The following is an 18613-nucleotide window of genomic DNA, read 5'->3' as shown; positions in this document are numbered from 1 at the left end:
ACACACACCACCAGCCGTCAGTGCAGGCTTCCATCAGGCACACACCACCAGCCATCAGTGCACGCTTTCACCAGGCACACACACACCACCAGCCGTCAGTGCAGGCTTCTACCAGGCACACACCACCAGCCGTCAGTGCACACTTTCAACAGTCACAAACACCACCAGCTGTCAGTGCACGCTTTGATAGCGAGGCCTTTTTATCGACCTTGGTAGGATGAAGGTCTGATATGAGCCCTACTTGACAAAATCTGAAAATATGCTAAAATGACCAATTTTTACCATATAAAATCAGCAAATGAAATCCCACGGATCCCCTGAATCCCGGGTTTGTAGGCCCAAGCCAAAGGCCAAAGGCCACCGCCTTATGTTAACAAAATCCACTGGGCCGAAATAGTTTTAAACGTGCATTTCTGATGTGCTGAACACAGCGAGGCAATTGAGCAAACCTGAAAAGTACAGTAGCCTTTCACAAGCCCCATTGCAAGACACCACACACACGTACACAGACTCAGCCATTACAAGTTGGCACATCTTGGAATCTTGCAAGAATATTGTTCTGAAAGATAGCTTGCACAAAGTAAAAGCAGCAACCTCTCACAATAATCAGCACCTATCATAAGTTGCGCACTTGTAGATATTTTTCAGAAATGTACAAAATGTTCTCGTCAGAAATGTACAAAATGTTCTCTTGTCACAAATGTACAAAATGTTCTCTTGTCACAAATGTACAAAATGTTCTCTTGTCACAAATGTACAAAATGTTCTTTGAAGATGTCCTTCCGGTGTCCTAGAACACATGTGGTTAGACCGCCTGCACTGAATGGGCGTAGGCCAGTGTGTCACCATAGAACCTGGTTCCGCATTTTCAGGTATATTAGATTCAGCCCATCAAATCTGAAGCCAGAGTTCTGCTAATGCGATTTTTGCATGCAAGCTCTCCGGCTAGTCGACTGTCTGACTTAGGGTGTCAATTCCTCTCTCTCCGGTGGTGGGCTCCCTAAGCCAGATAATACTTTTGTCTTTTAAATGTCTGTCCATGCTCTGTATTTTCCATTCGCACCCAATTCCTTGCATTCTTAGGTTCCCTTGAGATATTAAGGGCCTGCTGGGATAGTCTCCATAGCTGAGGTGCTTCTAAGCACTAGACTTTATAGTGTGTTCTGCTTTCCCTAACTAATTTCAATTGTGTCTTTTTAAAAGATCCCAGTCCTTGTGCACCGTGGATCTCTTTGGAATGTTAAACTTGCATGGCTAATAAATGCATTTTCTGATTTACTTAAGAATTAATGAATAAAATGCCACTTCAACTGTGATCTTTGTTGTCTCATCTCATTGTTCCTTATTCCTCAGTGAAGTGTTGCGTCGATGACCTGTGACCACGGCTCATGACCACAGCAGGGTGGTTTGTGACTCGTGACCACACCCTAGAGGGCTTCCGTTCTCCCCTCAACAGCTTTCACCAGGCACAAACACACCACCAGATGTCAGTGTATGCTTTCACCAGGCACACATGCACCACCAGCCATCAGTGCATGCTTTCACCAGGCACATAGATACCACCAGCCGTCAGTGCACGCTTTCACCAGGCACATACACACCAACAGCCGTCAGTGCACGCTTTCACCAGGCACACACACACCACCAGCCATCAGTGCAGGCTTCCACCAGGCACACACCACCAGCCGTCAGTGCACGCTTTCACCAGGCACGCACACCCCCTGGCCGTCAGTGCACACTTCCACCAGGCACACACACCACCAGCCGGCAGTGCACGCTTTTACTAGGCACACACACCACCAGACGGCAGTGCACGATTTCACCAGGCACACACACCACCAGCCGGCAGTGCACGCTTTTACTAGGCACACACACCACCAGACGGCAGTGCACTATTTTACCAGGCACATACACCACCAGCCGGCAGTGCACGCTTTTATCAGGCACACTCACCACCAGCTGTCAGTGCACGCTTCCACCTGGCACACACACCTCCAGCCGGCAGTGCGCAATTTCTACAGGCACACACACCACCAGCCATCTGTGCACACATCAATTGTTAATGCATCCACAATTAACTATTGTAGCAATCGCAGTATGGCACACTTTACTTTTAAATAATATTTAAAAGAGAAGCACTCCTATTTTAATCTCAATTTCTCTGAAACTCTTATTTTCCGTAACTAAACTAAGTTTTATTTTACGAGGGTGAGTGTGTGGTGTATAAGCACATTGTTCTTTTCGTGATATTGGGAACAAGATGAAAGGACCCTAATTTTTTCTTCATTTGGTTTAGACATTATTGGTAACAACATTGAACTACCAAGAGGGTAAGCGTCTAGCATATTAAATTCGGCGGTTGCACTAGAACCACTGGGGTGAAGGTGTTGGTATTCTCTTTCTTTCCTCAATTTTGAGTTTATAGTTTCTGATGTAACTGAAGTTTGTATGAAAATGTTTTGGCCCCTTTGCTTGTCAGAAACTTACAGCATGTCTTTTATATGTTTAGATTTCAGGCCCCAGAAGAAGAGCCATTTTAGGCTCGAAATGCATCGGGCATTCATGTGAAATGAGCATTCATGTGAAATGGATTTAAAATTCTGATTTTGTGTATTGTCAAAACGCAACTTACTGTTGATTTATTGTTCATGATTTGAATGAATAAGTTTAGAAATGTATCATTGATGCTGTTTTGGTAAAGAGCATTGAGTCATTTAACGACTCCTAAAATTTCATCATATAAAAAATCTTTTGGCTTATGTTTACCACAAACAAAGAGTGTTTTTGAATCTTTATTGGAAAATAATTCCAGCAACAGTGCGCAGAGGTCGAGTGTGTTCACACTCGAGGTATGACACTTTACTTTTAAACATATTCATCTAAAGCGCAGCATGCCACCATTGCTACAAAAATAAATAATCTATGATGGTCTAGAGACCCATAACCAGCAGACTTCACTACACCATAGTTGCCAGCTTTCGTCCACCTGGCACACTCACTCACCATTTGATTCATCCTCGCCCAAGGACATTCCCCGGTGTGACTCGGAATAAGCATGCGCAGAGTTTAATCTCAGCGGTGTCCCTCTAATGACTCCAAATACCTATATCTAGTCCTGCCTGTCGCGGAGGACGTCAGTGAGCCGTCAGAGCGCCTTGCACAGAGACACTAAACATGCAGTGGCAGCTGCAGCATCTCATGTATATCCAATCCCACCTCAATGCTCAACATCTCCCCACGTGGCCTAGAACCCCCAGGACCTCTGCTGCCATCCGCAATAACCCCCGTTGGCAGTTCTTGTGTTTGAGTGTCCTCCATAGATTGCAGTATTTTACCTCTACTTGTACTTTGTATGCCTTTGTAACTTGCACGCGTGTCACTTCTTCCTCCTGTAATGCGCCGTTTGCTCCTCATGTAACGTAACGTTTGCTTCTGTGTAACTTGTTCTCTTGCATCATTACCTGATGGCGTGGCGGTGGATTTATACAAGCACGAGATTAACCTATGGGCACCAATTTTAACACGGTTCTTTAACGTCGCTATTGAAGGCAACCTTCCATTAACTTGGAGCCAATCTATAATTATCCCCTTTTTAAAAAAGGTTCCAGGTCTGAGGCATGCAAATATCGTCCTATCTCCCTTCTGGATTCTTCTATCAAAGTCCTGAGTAGAATCCTCTTAAACAGATTAGAAATATGGGCAGAGGAAAATACCATCTTATCGCCCGTACAGTGCGGGTTCAGAAGGGGAATAGGCACAATGGAGCAGTGTATAAATCTTGACCTTATTATTAATAAATATACTTCGGTCAAAGAAGGGAATTTATTTTTATGTTTTGCCGATTTAAGCAATGCTTTTGATTTAGTTGAACATTCCCTTCTATGGCCTATTTTATTGGAAACGGGAGCGCCAGAAGAGATTATACATTTCCTGGCAAGACTATACGAAAGATTGTCTAGCAAAGTGCGCTTTGGGCTCGCCGGTGAATGTACTCCCTTTTTTAAGGTTAATAGAGGCATTAGGCAAGGCTGCGTTTTAGCACCCCTTTTATTTTCCCTATTTATTAACCAAATTGACATAATCCTTAGAAAGACTCCTGCGGATGCCCCCTTAACAGACGGTAACCCCATCCCAATATTGCTCTACGCAGATGACGCGGTCCTCCTATCACGCACTCAAATCGGTCTCCAACGCCTTATTGATAAATTCCTGCTGTTCATTAACAACAGGAACCTGTTAATTAATAAAGTAAAAACCTTTGTAATGCCACATGCGGGAAGAAGACCAAGCAAAATAGGACCTTTTATTTAGACGATGTTAAAATCAAAACCGTCAAAATGTTCGGCTATCTTCCCATAACATTTTCCGGAGATGGAAGGTGGGTTAACGAACAGGAGAATGTGCGGCTTAAAATGGTCAGGAACACTAATAGCGTCTTTAGATTTGCTGCCAAACTGGGGAAATGCAGAATCAAGGACACGGTGTCAATCTATAATGCAAGGTGCCTATCATCGGCATTACATGGGGCGGGAGTATAGGGCCATCATAGCCATAGCGGCAAGCTAATCCAACACGAAGAAAATCTATTTCTGAAACACCTGTTGTGTGTCCCAGCATCAGCCTCTATCGAGATAATTCACAGGGAAGCAGGCCTAAATTATATTAAGGACCCAGCAGCCTTACGCCCGTTGTTACTATGGCGGTCCATTTGGTCCAAAACCGAAACAAAATTTACACATAGAGTAATTGGTGACTGTTCACAGCTAGACCATCGCTCACGCATTCCATGGCGTAGACATATCCAATACTGGTATACGTTACTCTTTGATCTAGATCCTTTTCTGGAGACGGATCAGGTTGTTTCTATATCAAAAAAAGAACTTGAGGAATCTTTCCTTGAGTACACAAGGAATGCCAGGGTTACTGATTGCGAGAAACAATGTACCCTGACTTTTTTTTTTTTTTTTTAGTTCAAGTAGAATTTTATTAGGGGAAACAAAATTGTTATTACAAAGAGCGAAATGAAATACAACATCAGCAATAAGGATACTAAACTAGGGTATCACAATAAATATCATAAGATAAAAAAAAAAAAATGCAGGGGGAAAAAAAAAGAAAAGGGAAAATAAAAAGTAAATGAGGCTGGAAGTGTGAAGAATACACTCGAAGAGGCTTTGTAACATGGGAAACAATGCAAATATATGCAGGTAATTAAATACTATAGAAAAAGAAGGAACAAAAGGTAATTCAGGGGGGTTTCGAAACCTCTTGCTGAAGTGGGGGTAAGTGAGAGGAACGTTTGGCAGAAACATCCAGATAAAGGGTGACAGGAAGCCACAGCGCATGTCTTTTCGGGGCCAGGGTTATGGGATAAACAAATGCAGTGTCCAGTCTGTGATTATAACATACATTGAACCACCAGGCTTTAAAAGTAATACCCTCAGTATTCTTCCAGTTAACAGTAATCTGTTGAAACGCAACAGCTAATAACAAATCAATAATATGAACATTTATATCAACTTCGGTCCAGGAAGGGAAAAGTGAGCCAAGGAAAATGCCAGTGATAGAGAAGGGGATAGAAGTCTGGAAGATAGAGTTGATTTGATTCCATACTTTAGTCCAAAATGCGTGCGTGAGAGGACAGAGGAAAAGCATATGAAAAAGCGTGGCATTAGGGGTGGAGCAAGACCAACAGAGGTCCGGAGTTGCGGGGAATCTTTTGTGTAGGAGAGACGGCGTATAAAGGAGTCGATTGTAAAGGAAGAAAAGTGTTTGTGTGAGAGAGGCAGCTCTGGAGGACTTGCGGAGCTTAATCCAAATTTTATCCCATAAAGATGTGGACCAAGATACGGCTAGTTCAGATTCCCACTGCTCCTCCACCGTGGTTTTAGGCCGAGGTGATGGAGGGTTATGGAAGGAATGATAAATGGAAGACGCTGAAGGGTTGGAACGCAGTTGGGAGTGTAGAGAGGAAATCGGAGTAGTAGGGATCGCAGGTGAAGAAGAATTAGAAAGGGAGTCAAAGACAGACATAACTGCGGTCTTGAGTAAAATGTACTTGTGGACAAAGGAGGAAGGGAGAGAGAAGGTGCGACTTAGAACAGGAAAAGGTGTGAAGACAGATCCAGTAAAAAGTTGGGAAACCCAGATTAAACCTCGTTGCCTCCAAGTTTTCCAGTAGAAAGGTTTTAGTTTGATAAGAATGCTATTATTATACCAAATCGTGGTGGCAAGAAGTTCAGTGGTGGAGGAGGGAGGAGGCGGAGCAATGGCTAAAAGTAGTTTCGCAGTGTATTTGTGAATTGGAGTGGACAAGAATTGGGGTTTGCGGGAAAAGGAGAGATACTCGGCAAAGGAGAAGGGAGAAAGAGAAAGGCGTTCAAGTTCAGCCCAAAGGGGAAGAGGGTCAGTAGGATCAGTAGGATCTTTAAGCCAGATAGCGGCCTGTTTCAGGAGGAAGGCTTTATGATAAGCGGGAAAATTTGGGAAATTAACCCCACCTTCCGATTTGGGGAGACGTAATCTCAATAGAGACATGCGCGGTTTCTTTCCAGACCATAAAAAGGAGGATAAGGTGGTATTGATTTTAGCAAAAAATTTGGCAGGGATGGAAACAGGAATATTAGAAATGGTATAAAGGACAATTGGAGAAAGCATCATCTTAATGGTGTCAAGGCGACCCCACCAGGAAAGATATAGGGGATGCCACCTGGAGGTGAGGTCAGACAACTTCTGAGTACATTTAGTAAGGCATAATGAGATAGTATCCGAGACAGAAGGAGTAATATGCAAACCGAGATATTTTATATGGGACGGACTCCATTTGAAGTTAGATGCCGCAAAATCAGGCTTAAAGGTGAACTTGGTGAGGGGTAGAATTTCGCACTTATCATTGTTCAATTTATAACCAGAAAGATGGGAGTACATGTTGACTTCAGCAAGGAAAGCTGGGATGGATACCGATGGGTTCGAAATGAAGAGTAGAATGTCGTCTGCATATGCAGCTAATTTGATTTGCGAGTGAGAAAGAGGGAAGCCATGAATGTTTGGGTTTTGACGTAGTTTAGATAAAAAAGGTTCAAGAGCAAGGTTAAAAGGAAAGGGGGAGAGAGGGCAGCCTTGCCGAACGCCTCTACCAAGGCTGAAAAATGAGGAAATCAGACCATTGGCACAGACCACTGCTCTAGGGTTTGCATAGAGAAAAGAGATGAGGGAAATAAAATTAGGGCCAAACCATTGTAATGCGGAGAAAAGGAAGGACCATTCTACTCTGTCGAATGCCTTCTCAGCATCCAGAGCGATTGCGGCTAGGGAATTACCAAAGCGTGATGACTTAGACAAAACATTAAAGAGGAGTCTGGTGTTGTCTGAAATGAAGCGACCCTTAACAAATCCTGATTGTTCAGGGCCAAGGAGTTCTGGGAGAAAAGAATCCAATCTGATGGCTAAAGATTTGGCATAGATTTTGTAATCGATGTTGACAAGTGATATCGGTCTGTAATTCTTACAGTGTTGAGTGTCCTTCCCCTCCTTTGGTATAATACAAATATAAGCATCTGAAAAAGTACCCGAGGAAGCACCACTGGTTTTGAAAGAATCCAGAAGGTGGAGTAGTTTGGGCAATAAAAGAGTGGCAAAATGTTGATAAAATTCGACAGTAAAGCCATCTGGGCCGGGGGCTTTGTCTTTCTTAAGGGAATGAAGCGCCGTGTGTAGTTCACGAATGGTATGGGGAGTTTCAAGGGAGGCGAGGTCAACAGGAAAGTTGGGAGGAGGCTGAATGCTTGTAAAGAAGATGGAAAGAGAGTGATCAGAGGGCTGAGTGCCAGAAGAGTAAAGTGTAGAGTAGAAGCGAGAGAATTCCTCCAGAATATTCGCATCTTTATGTTGCAGAACTGAATTAGCATCAAAAGCAGACTCAATATTCAATTTGTTTTGTTTAACTTTCAGATAGTTAGCAAGAACTTTCCCCGCCTTATTCTTCCCACCATAAAATTTTGAGCTGGATTTCAATAAGTACAATGAAGCATCATCAGTAGACTGTTTGTTATAGTTCCTTTTCGCATTAACAAGAGCTGTTAAACTTTCCTGGGTGTGAGAGGTATAAAAGGCGTGTTCTGGAGCTTTGATCTGAGATAAAAGATCATTGGTGCGTTTACGGGCAAGTTTACGCTTTGTGGCAACATGTCTAATGATAAAGTCTCTGGCTGCGGCTTTATAAGCGTCCCAGGTAGTGTGAGTGGCTATGGAGGGAGTTTCATTAATGACAAAAAATTCGGTAGTAAACTCAATAAAGGATGCAGTAAATTTGGGATCAAGAAGGAGGGCATTGTTGGAACGCCATCTTTTGGGACCGGTGGATTTGGGTAAAATGTCAATGTTAATTAGAACTGGGGCATGATCAGAGAATACAATGGGGCCAATTTCAGCTTGGGTAAGGGATTGGGATAAATGGTGAGAGAGAAAGATATAGTCAATACGTGATTGGGAGTGATGAGCCGGGGAGTAGAATGTAAATTCTTTACTGGTTGGGTTACATAGTCGCCAGGCGTCAATCAATTTATGTTGAGAAATGGCGTGCGTGAAGAGTTTGTGGGATTTATTAGGGACAAAAAAAGATTTGGAGTGCCTGTCCAAAAAGGGATCCAATGGTAAGTTGCAGTCGCCTGCTAAAATGAAGTTTTCATCAATACATTCAGTAATACGAGAGGCAAATGCATTCCAGAAAATAGGATTCCCACCTGTGGGGGCATAGACATTGAGCAAGGAAAAAGGGACACCTTTAGAGGAAAGTTTAACAAATAACCATCTGCCGTCTGGGTCAGATTCGGAGTGTAACACAGAATGAGATAAAGACTTTCGAATTAGCAAAGCAACACCATTTCTTTTTCCATCACCAGGAGCTGAAAAACCCCTTCCCACCCAACCTCTTTGGAGCTTAGCAGCCTCGGTATCAGATAAATGAGTTTCTTGCAGAAAGGCGACATCTACATTCAATTTAGCTAAGTGGGAAAGGATCTTTTGCCTCTTGATAGGTGAATTTAAACCTTTAACGTTCCAAGAAACAATGCGTACTGACATCAAGAATAGTCAAAAAGGGAGAGTGTAAACAGGAAATATAAGGCCTCATAAAAATCGAGAGAAGAGAGATGAGAAAGAAAAAAATAAGAATGCTCGATATAGAAAAGAATAGATAGAGCAGAGTGAGGGACGATCCTGAAGAAGAAAAGCGTTGTGAGATAATTAGGAAGTCGTGGTAAGAAGATAATAGTAATCTGGGCAAGAGAAAAAGCAGCAGAGGAGAAAAACCATAGGAAATAGGTAAGAAGTATTTCGAAGAGATGACAAGAGAAGGGGACAAGGCAAGAAGAAGAGCAGACAGTATGAATTGGAAAGACAAGAGAAAATGGAGGAGATTGCAGAATATTGCATGAGAGTAAGTAAGAATTAGAGAAAGAGAGGAGGAAAGATGATGTAGAAGAAAATTGCATAAGAAAACTAGAAAAAGAGAGAAGGAGCTGAGTAGTAGTAAGAGAATGAGGGAGTAAAATCACAAAGAAGAACAGGAGCAACCTAAGGAAGAGTGATACCAAAAAATCCAACAATAACCAAGTAAAAATCAAGACGAGAACATGCAAAACAATAGGGAGCATGTCAACAATGGAAGAGGAAAAAACAGGGCGGTACTTACAAGGATGATGGGAAGTGAGTACGATCAAAGGGCAGGACACAAAGGGGAGAAATTGGAGATGAGAGGAGGGAGGGAAGGCCAACCAACGGAGGACAGGCACACGGGGCCACAAGACGTCCAACCGGAGAGACGTGACGGAACACAGGGAAGTAATCTGTGAGAGATAAGGAAAACAATAATATTAGAAACAGGCGAACAACACAATTTCAGGTAAAAAAAAGAAGATTAAACATTTGAAAAACAGGGAATGAAGCAGCACAGGCGATGAGCGCGGAAATTATGCACCAGCTGAGGAACCTGTGGAAATAAGAACATAACAGTGTATAGAAAATTAGGAACCATGAGTATCAAGGTAAACAGAAAATATTAGTAACGAAAGTCAAGGTGGAAATGAAGAGGAGGGGCCAGAGAACTCCATATCAGCAGTTCCGCAGGAATTCAGAAAACTTCGGAGTCGGAGAGGATCTTCAAAAGTCATAGTCTTGTTGTTATGAGTGACTTTGAATAAGCATGGATGAAAAAGTCCATATCTGGCTCCAATGGACCGCAGCTCCGCTCTCATATCAAGAAATGCTTTGCGACGTGAGGCAGTAGCTTTGGCATAATCCTGGGCAAAGAATAAGGTGGAATCCGACCATTTAAGATGAGGTATAGCTTTAGCCGCTAAAAGAACCTTCAGCAGATCTGTGTATTCAAGAAAATACATTATTACACCTCTAGGCTTCGTCGCAGAGGAGACATTGGAAGGAGGTCGACCAAGCCTATGTGCTCGTTGAATATTGAGAGAGGTGCCCTCAGGAAGATGCAAAAGCTTGGGTAAGAAGGATTTAAAGAAGGCAATGGCGTCATTACCCTCGCAACCTTCCTTCAGGCCGTAGAGGCGCAGGTCGTTGCGCCTATTTCTATTTTCAAGGTCCTCCACCTGCTTCAGGAGTGACGAGATTTGCATATCCATGTGGATTGCCTTGGTGGCAGCTTCCTGGAGGGATGAGACAGTTTTTTCGACCTTGGAGACCCTGGTATCCATTAAGGACCAATTGTCAGTCAATGTTTGCAACTTGGAATTCGTCTCCTCCATGAAGGGACGTAGTGCTCTTATTTCCTCGAGGAGTAACTCCATGGAAATGGCTGATGTTGACTTTGGGGGAGACGGTGGATTATGTTTCAGCCTCTTGGGAGTAGTTTTCGACCCTGGTTGAAGAGGAACATCCATGGTGAAAGATGGTTCACAAATGGAGGAGTCTGCAGAAGCTTCTAAATGAGCCAACGCAGTAAAAAGTTTTGAATTCTTAATAAAATTGCGTTGGGCGTTTTACCAGGGCACTCTGCCATAAAAACACAGATAAAAAGGGTCACCAGTAAAGTATGAGCCAATGAGCACTATAGGTGTTAGGGAGACCCAGCAAAGTCAGTGCGAGGAGGAGCTAATATAGATTCCAACAAGAGCCTGATGATATTGGGAAATTAATGCATGAAGAATGAGGAAAATCAGGCTGTACTAGAAGCAGTAAGCAAGCTGACGCAGTAGGAAACCCAAAATGGCTGCCAGAGCTGAGGAGGAGGCAGCAGTCCAAGTAAAAAGGGAAAAAACGATTCCAAAACTAAAATAAAGTCACCTGTGGAGATTATAGCAGATTATCCTCATTTCCTGTAGAATTGCGACATTTCCAGCAATGCGCCGGTGTCAGGAGGCTGCAGTCGCTGCAGACTCGCTCCTCAGACGAGCGCCGTCCGAAAATACAAAATGGCGGTCGTGACTAAACCAGAGCCGCGACCGGGAGAAAACGGGAGCTGCTGGGCGAGGTCGAGGGAGTCTGGAGGCGGCATGCAGTTTAATAGGAGCACGAAGTATTCCGACGTCGGCCGCTGCGGAGCATGGTCTTCAAAGAAGGTCGTGACCGCCAAGAATCTCCGGTGTGGACGGAGCTCTACCCCGGAACCTCCATCCGTCTCGGGCGCTAAGCCACGCCCCCGTACCCTGACTTTTTATCGTGAGCATAATGTAAGCGAAGGCTTTCAGCCCTCTGTAACAGAAGTCACAAGAAACTCCCACCGCTTTGCATTAACACGTTTAAGACTAGGCACTGTCCACCACCTTGTGGCATTTCATCATATTAGACGGAAGAGCTCCTCTCCATGCCCTTGTGATGATATTTCCAAACAAAGCTGTTGCCATCTTATGCTGTTTTGTAAATTCTACAACTTTTTAAGGAAATTTTATTTAAAACCCATCTTTTTAAAATACAAGGTACGATCTACCAAGGCTGCGATGCAGCTAATACAACACAAAGGAGAACGGGTGAGTGGGGAAAGTTTGCGCTGGAAAGAAAAAATTATTAATGCAAAACACTATTTGGTAAGCTCAAAAAGGATCAGATACTGGTCACCCAACCAGGATCAGACAAAGTGTGACTCCAAGGGGCCACTTTTGTACAATTTAAACCATGAACATTAGATCCTGAGCTAAGGAAAAGTAGTTCAATCAAGATATCAAGTCCCAATTTTTGTGAGTTTTTCCGTTTTATTCTTCTTTGATCTTTTAGTAGAGTTTAATCCAATCTTCACACGTACAAAAACAACCGCTGCCAACACGTGTTTCGTCAAGGTCATTCAAACCAAATGACTTCGTCAGGGCCTGGAGAATTTCATGAAGCTGTAATGTAGAAATCCAGAGAAAATAACTCCCAATTCACAATCTGCAACAAAATTAGACATGCAACATATGGCGTATTGGTCAATTTCAAAGGTGTTCTATCCGTCCAAACACAAACAAAAACGGGCAGTTCTTGTCCCAAATATCCAGGGACTAAGTAGCTCAATATTTTCCCGCTAGGAAGGTTACCTCCGAGTACAGAGATCCACAGAGTCAAGTTCCCCAATGTAAACCGGCGTGCAATATCTTGATTGAACTACTTTTCCTTAGCTCAGGATCTAATGCGATGCAGCTAATGTTTACTCTGGGAAGTTCTGGTATATGTTTTTATGCAGCTTCATATTTTTTAAGATGTATGACTGACAGGAAATCAATTATTATTTGAACATCAAGTACTTGGGAACCAACACACGTTACTTTAGGGAGCGGAGTAGCGCCTCGATTATTAGCCCCTACAGGGCCTTTAGTGCCACTGTCAGGGACACTATTCATGTGATCTCTGGTTACTAGCACACGTCACTTTATGTTTGCAGAGTTTTGCAGAGAACATTGCACTTTACTAGGCGCGTTTTGTATTTAAAGAGTACTGAAGCCCCTGGACACATTTATTGCACATTAGACCTTTTATTGATAACTGTCATCAGACTGTGGTTCACGCTAATTACCTGGAAAAGTGCTTGGATATTGCAAGGTTTTAAGTCCAAAAAACGGTATTACAATCACAGTGCGTAGTTTATGTTTTATGCTTTATGTTTGCTATGGTTATGAACTGAACTGCAGGCGTGTCCCTCCTTCCTCCTGTAATGCCCCCTTTGCTCCTCTCGTGCTCGCCTCCTGTAAGGTTTGCTTCTGTGTAACTTCTTCTCTTCATCGTTCCTGCTGTGAAGCGCCCTGACGCCTGCTCTGCGCGCTACAACGACGCATTCAATGAATAAAATAAACCCAAAGCAGGCTCCCGCGCCCAGCACTGCCCCCCCCCCTGCTGTGCAGGGGCCCCGAGCCTCTCCCTGCCCAGGCCCGGGCTCTGCAGGGGGTGGGGGGGGCTCCACTAAGGCCCCCGCTCCAGTCCCATGCGCAGCAGAACCGAGGGGCAGTGTCTCCGGTGTTATTCCCCATTCCGTGGTGTGTCGGGGGCGGGGGTAGAAAGAGAGCAGTGTCCCCTGGTTATTCCCCGTTCTATGGTGTGTGGAGAGGGAGGGGTTGGGCAGGGGAGCAGTGTCTCCTTGGTTATTCCTCATTTTATAGTATGTCACGGGGGTGGGCAGAAGAGCAGTGTTTCCCTGGTTATTCCTCATCCCGTGTACACTGCCCTCGGGCGCCTGCGGGCTGGGGCTGTTATTCCTCATTCCTCCCAGCCGTGTCTGCGGCGGCGGCAGCAGGAGGGGCAGGTAGGGCTGAGGCGGACGGAGGGACCCTGCATCCCGGGGGGGGACAGGGACCCTGCATCCCGGAGGGGGGGGACAGGGACCCTGCATCCCGGGGGGGGGGGGAGGGGGGGACAGGGACCCTGCATCCCGGGGGGGGGGGGGGGGGGAGACAGGGACCCTGCATCCCGGGGGGGGGGGGGGAGACAGGGACCCTGCATCCCGGGGGGGGGGGGGGAGACAGGGACCCTGCATCCCGGGGGGGGGGGGGGGAGACAGGGACCCTGCATCCCGGGGGGGGGGGAGGGGGGGGACAGGGACCCTGCATCCCGGGGGGGGGGGGGGGGGGAGACAGGGACCCTGCATCCCGGGGGGGGGGGGAGACAGGGACCCTGCATCCCGGGGGGGGGGGGGGAGACAGGGACCCTGCATCCCGGGGGGGGGGGGAGACAGGGACCCTGCATCCCGGGGGGGGGGGGGGGGGAAGACAGGGACCCTGCATCCCGGGGGGGGGGGGGAAGACAGGGACCCTGCATCCCGGGGGGGGGGGGGGGGAAGACAGGGACCCTGCATCCCGGGGGGGGGGGGGGGGGGGGAAGGCAGGGACTCTCCATCATCGGGGGTGGAGGGACCCTAGATCCAGAGTGTGGGAGGGCACGGGGACTCCACATCTGGAAGGGGCTACCAATCCCGGGACGGGGGGGGCAGGGGGTCTCTCCATCCAGGGCAGTGCAGGTTAAGGGGTCCGGGGGAGATGCTCTTCACGTCTTCTTATATGTTCTTAACATGTTCCTCGCATGTTCTTCATTCTTGCACCGGCTCCTGTGCTCGAGCCCGACGGCCCTTGATCAGTATTTAGAAGTACTCCTGCTGACGTCACCGGTGCCTTCAAGGGCCCCGGGCCCTGCGGCCCAGGCTCCGTCCCTGGACACCGGCAGGACCCGGCCCACATAAAGCCCTGCGCGGGCCTGTGTCGGGGATGGACAGGCGTGAAGCCCCCTGCTGGGGAGAACCGGAAGTCCTACAGGTGGTGCCTAGTCATATACAGAGATGGGCCCCCAGGGGCCCCAGCTTCACTCTCACTCTCATGAGGGGCTCTTCTGATGCGCTGTGGTGTTTGCATAGCGCCAGGGCTTCAGGGCGCTGTTCTGACAGGAGAGGAGGAGCCAGAGCTCCCACCCTGGAGTACAGACAACCTATCAATCAATCAATCAATCAGGTGTTTGTTAAAGCACAACTACTCACCCATGAGGGTCTCAAAGCACTGGGGGTTGGGGGAGGGAGAGAGGGGGGGGGTGAGGGGGTCGCAGGTTCCTATCCAGCAAGGAGGGGGTCCGTCATAGAGCCAGGTTTCGAGGTTTCTTGCAAAGATGGGGAGCGATGTCTGTCTGAGGTGGAGCGGGAGGGCGTTCCAGGCTCGGGCCGCGAGGAAGGAGAAGGAGCGGCCTCCCGATCTGGTCTTTCTGGTGCGGGGGACACGGCGTAGGAGAGCTGGGCTGATCGCAGGGTCCCAGTGCATGAATACTATGCCTGGCTGTTAGCTGCTTCTGGTGAATGCCTTGCTGCTAATCTCTATTGTACTTGCTGCTATTCAGGGATATCGGGCGAAACCAGCTCTTTTAATCTCCTCGTGTTTTTAAATGCACCTGCACTTCATTTGCCTTTTAAAAACTGTAGTTTGCACTTTACCTTCTTGTGTGTCATTTTCGCTGCCTGTGCCCCGTTCCACCGCGGGTTCTCCCGTTTGAGTGGAGGGCACGTCGGCAAAGAGCTGCTCTCGCTCTGATTGGCCGGTGCTGGTCAGGTGGGGCGATAGACTCCTGACCGGATACATTTAACCGGGATGAATATCTCCGCGCACAGCGGACGCGCACAGCGGTCATGCGCTAAAGTTGCGCCAAAGTTAAGCCCGTCTGCGCCCGTCCGCGCTGAGGACGGGCTGCAGGACAAGCTGCGCAGGGAAGATATTGCTTCATTGGCGGCTAGCCAGGTAACCTGGTCCTATGCTTATAATGATATTGTTGCACTAAAGCCCCCCTTTCTACCCTGCCACTATAGTTTTACCCCGGAGGCTTTTCTCTGTTCACCTTTATGCTGCTGTTATACTGCTCACACTGAGCCTTCTTTTCCTGACCTCCCTAAAAGGCAGACCTTGGATAAAACTTTTAATACGCCTACCGCATATACGGAAGGGGGCTATCTCATCAATGCTAGATCTTTGATTAAAAATAATATCGCGTTCCACGATTTTGTTACAGTTAGGAACCCTTCATGGGTTTTTGTGACCGAAACCTGGGCGTCTGAAGCCTCTGGCCCTGACCTCCTGAACGCTATTCCCGAGGGCTATGCGCTAGCCAGATTGGATAGAGTGGGTCGCAGGGGCGGAGGTTTGGCAATCCTATATAGAGTTTCATCCATTTGCCGCATTAAAACTCTCTCTGCTCCCTCAGATTCTTTTCAGGCTGTTCACTTTTTCATATCCTCTTCTCCCTCAGTATCCTTTACTGGTCTTCTCATTTACAGACCTCCTGGTCCCAGACCCAGTTTTAGTCATAATCTACTCAAAATCCTAGAACCCTACTTTGGCAAACCCCACCTTACGGTTATGGGGGACCTGAACTTCCATCTAGATGACCTTGGCTCTAATGATACTCTTTCCTTGGTGGAACCCCTGGCCGCATGTGGCCTGCGCCAGCTGGTAACTAGTCCCACCCATCTGGCTGGCCATATTCTGGACGGGGTGTTTTCCAACGACCCTAGACTCTCTACGGGTCCTCCTATTCCCTTGGTCTGGTCAGACCATTTTGCAGTCCCCCTGGAACTTAAACTCTTCCTCTCCTCCTCACCGCCCCTCGCCCCCACCAACAAGGAACTTAGGCGGAACTATAGGGCTATCACGAATGACTCCCTTGCCCCCCTCATGGCACAAGTTACTATCTCTTCTGCTAAGGACGTCAGTGATGCTGCACTGGAATTTTTCAACTTTATTTCCAGAGCAGTAGATCTTCTAGCCCCTGCCTCTCTCCGCTATTCAGCTAGGCGGAAACCTTCAGCCCCCTGGTTTATAGAGCCTCTCAGGCTCTTAAGACAGAGCTGTAGGAAACAGGAGAGACTATGGCGAAAAACTTGGGATCCCACAGACAGAGAGAAACATAAGTTTTTGCTCGGAGACTATAAGGCTAGGGTCATTAAAGAAAAGCAGGCCTATTTCTCTAAACTAACTACGTCCCTTACTTCTTCTAGGGAACTATTTAAAATCGTTGATTCCTTGTGTTCTCTACAAACCCCTGATCCCGTCATAGGTTCCCAAGAGCTGTGTGACAAGATCTCGCAGTTTTTCCACACTAAAATCTCCAATATATACTCCACGCTCGAAGTTCAGAGAGATCTAATGAGCTCTCATCTTGTGCCGGCTCAGCCTGCTCTAGAGTGCTGGGCAAAGGACCCCTCCAAGAGACTGACTAACTTCCCTCTCCTCACTCTTGATCATCTTGATTTACTTTTGAATAGAACTAAATCAGGATCTCCACTGGACCCTTGCCCTTTGAGGGTTCTGAAAGAGTGTAGGGAAATGCTGCTGCCCCCTCTTCTTGAGGTGATGAATCGTGCCATGACCGAGGGCCTGTTTCCAGCAACATGGAAAAAGGCTATAGTCAAGCCTCTACTTAAAAAGCCGACTCTGGATCCGGAAACCCTCAAAAATTTCCGACCTATATCTCTGTTGCCTGCCCCAGCTAAAATGCTTGAATTTCATCTAAATCAGCATTTGACTACCTTCCTTGAGGCGTCTGGGTTCCTTGATCAATCTCAGCATGGGTTCCGGAAATTTCACAGCACCGAGTCGGCCCTTACGGTTGTGGTAGACAACATTCGATCAAAGGTTGACCGAGGCCAGACTATTTTTCTGGTCCTGCTTGATCTGACTGCAGCCTTTGATACCCTATCTCCCTCGACTTTAACAGCCCGTCTGAGGGAGATAGGGGTGGAGGGTCTAGCATTGAGCCTTCTGACCTCCTTCCTTAACCAGAGAGAGCAGAGGGTCAAGCTAGGAGAGTACCTCTCCCCTACTACACCTGTGCAATGTGGGGTACCACAGGGGTCGGCCTTGAGTCCGACCCTTTTCAACATCTATGTGGCCCCACTTACCAGGCTAGTAAGATCGCAGGGGATGGAGGTGGTGTCATACGCTGATGACACCCAGATCATGGTGTCTTTCTCTCACTCGGTGAGTACCTCCGCGTTCAGTTTCAGAAACTGCATGCAAGCAGTCTCGGAGTGGATGATCTTAAACTCACTAAAGCTGAACGGAGAAAAAACCGAGGTCCTGGTCTTTGGCAAGGATCAAGACACATGGTCAAGTGATTGGTGGCCCCCTTCCCTTGGAGCCTGTCCTCAGCCTTCGAAATCCGCCCGAAATATGGGTGTGATTATCGACACCTCCCTTGCCATGACACAGCAGGTTAATAGAACTGTGTCCATCTGCTGGGGAGTTATTAAGATTCTCAGGAAAATCTCTCACTACCTCTCCCCCCAAGCCCGCAAACAGACTGTGGTTGCTTTAGTTACATCACGGTTGGATTACTGCAACGCGCTCTATGCAGACATCAATAAAGGCCTTATCCGACGTCTTCAAACCATCCAGAACGCGGCTGCTAGATTTGTCCTGGATGTTCCTAACTTCTCCTCAGCTACTTTCGCCAGGAAGAGCCTGCATTGGCTCCCGATCCAGGCCAGGATCTCATTTAAAATCCTGTGCCTGGTTTTCAGCGCTATTTCTGGCGGCTGCGCTGAAGCTATAAGTTCCCTTCTGGTTCCTTACACCCCCAGTAGAAACTTACGTTCTGCTACTAAGAACCTTCTATCCGTCCCTCGGACAAATAGAGTTAGATGGGGGGGAAGGGCTTT

The 18613-nt window shown here is 46.9% G+C and overlaps 1 protein-coding gene across 1 annotated transcript in view; it reads left to right on the top strand.

Annotated features, from left to right (window-relative positions):
- The first annotated feature begins 13623 nt into the window (after positions 1 to 13623).
- The window catches only part of LOC144752261 (zinc finger and SCAN domain-containing protein 26-like), a 49303-nt gene continuing 44313 nt past the window's right edge, over positions 13624 to 18613 (top strand). Inside the window, exon 1 of the mRNA XM_078640271.1 lies at positions 13624 to 13732. The gene's annotated coding sequence lies outside the window, so the exon portion shown is untranslated. The remainder of the gene's footprint in view (positions 13733 to 18613) is intronic.

This window comes from Lissotriton helveticus, chromosome 4_2 (genome assembly GCF_964261635.1).
Source record: "Lissotriton helveticus chromosome 4_2, aLisHel1.1, whole genome shotgun sequence".
NCBI classification, from domain to species: Eukaryota; Metazoa; Chordata; class Amphibia; order Caudata; family Salamandridae; genus Lissotriton; species Lissotriton helveticus.
This window is presented reverse-complemented; position numbering and strand designations above follow the sequence as displayed.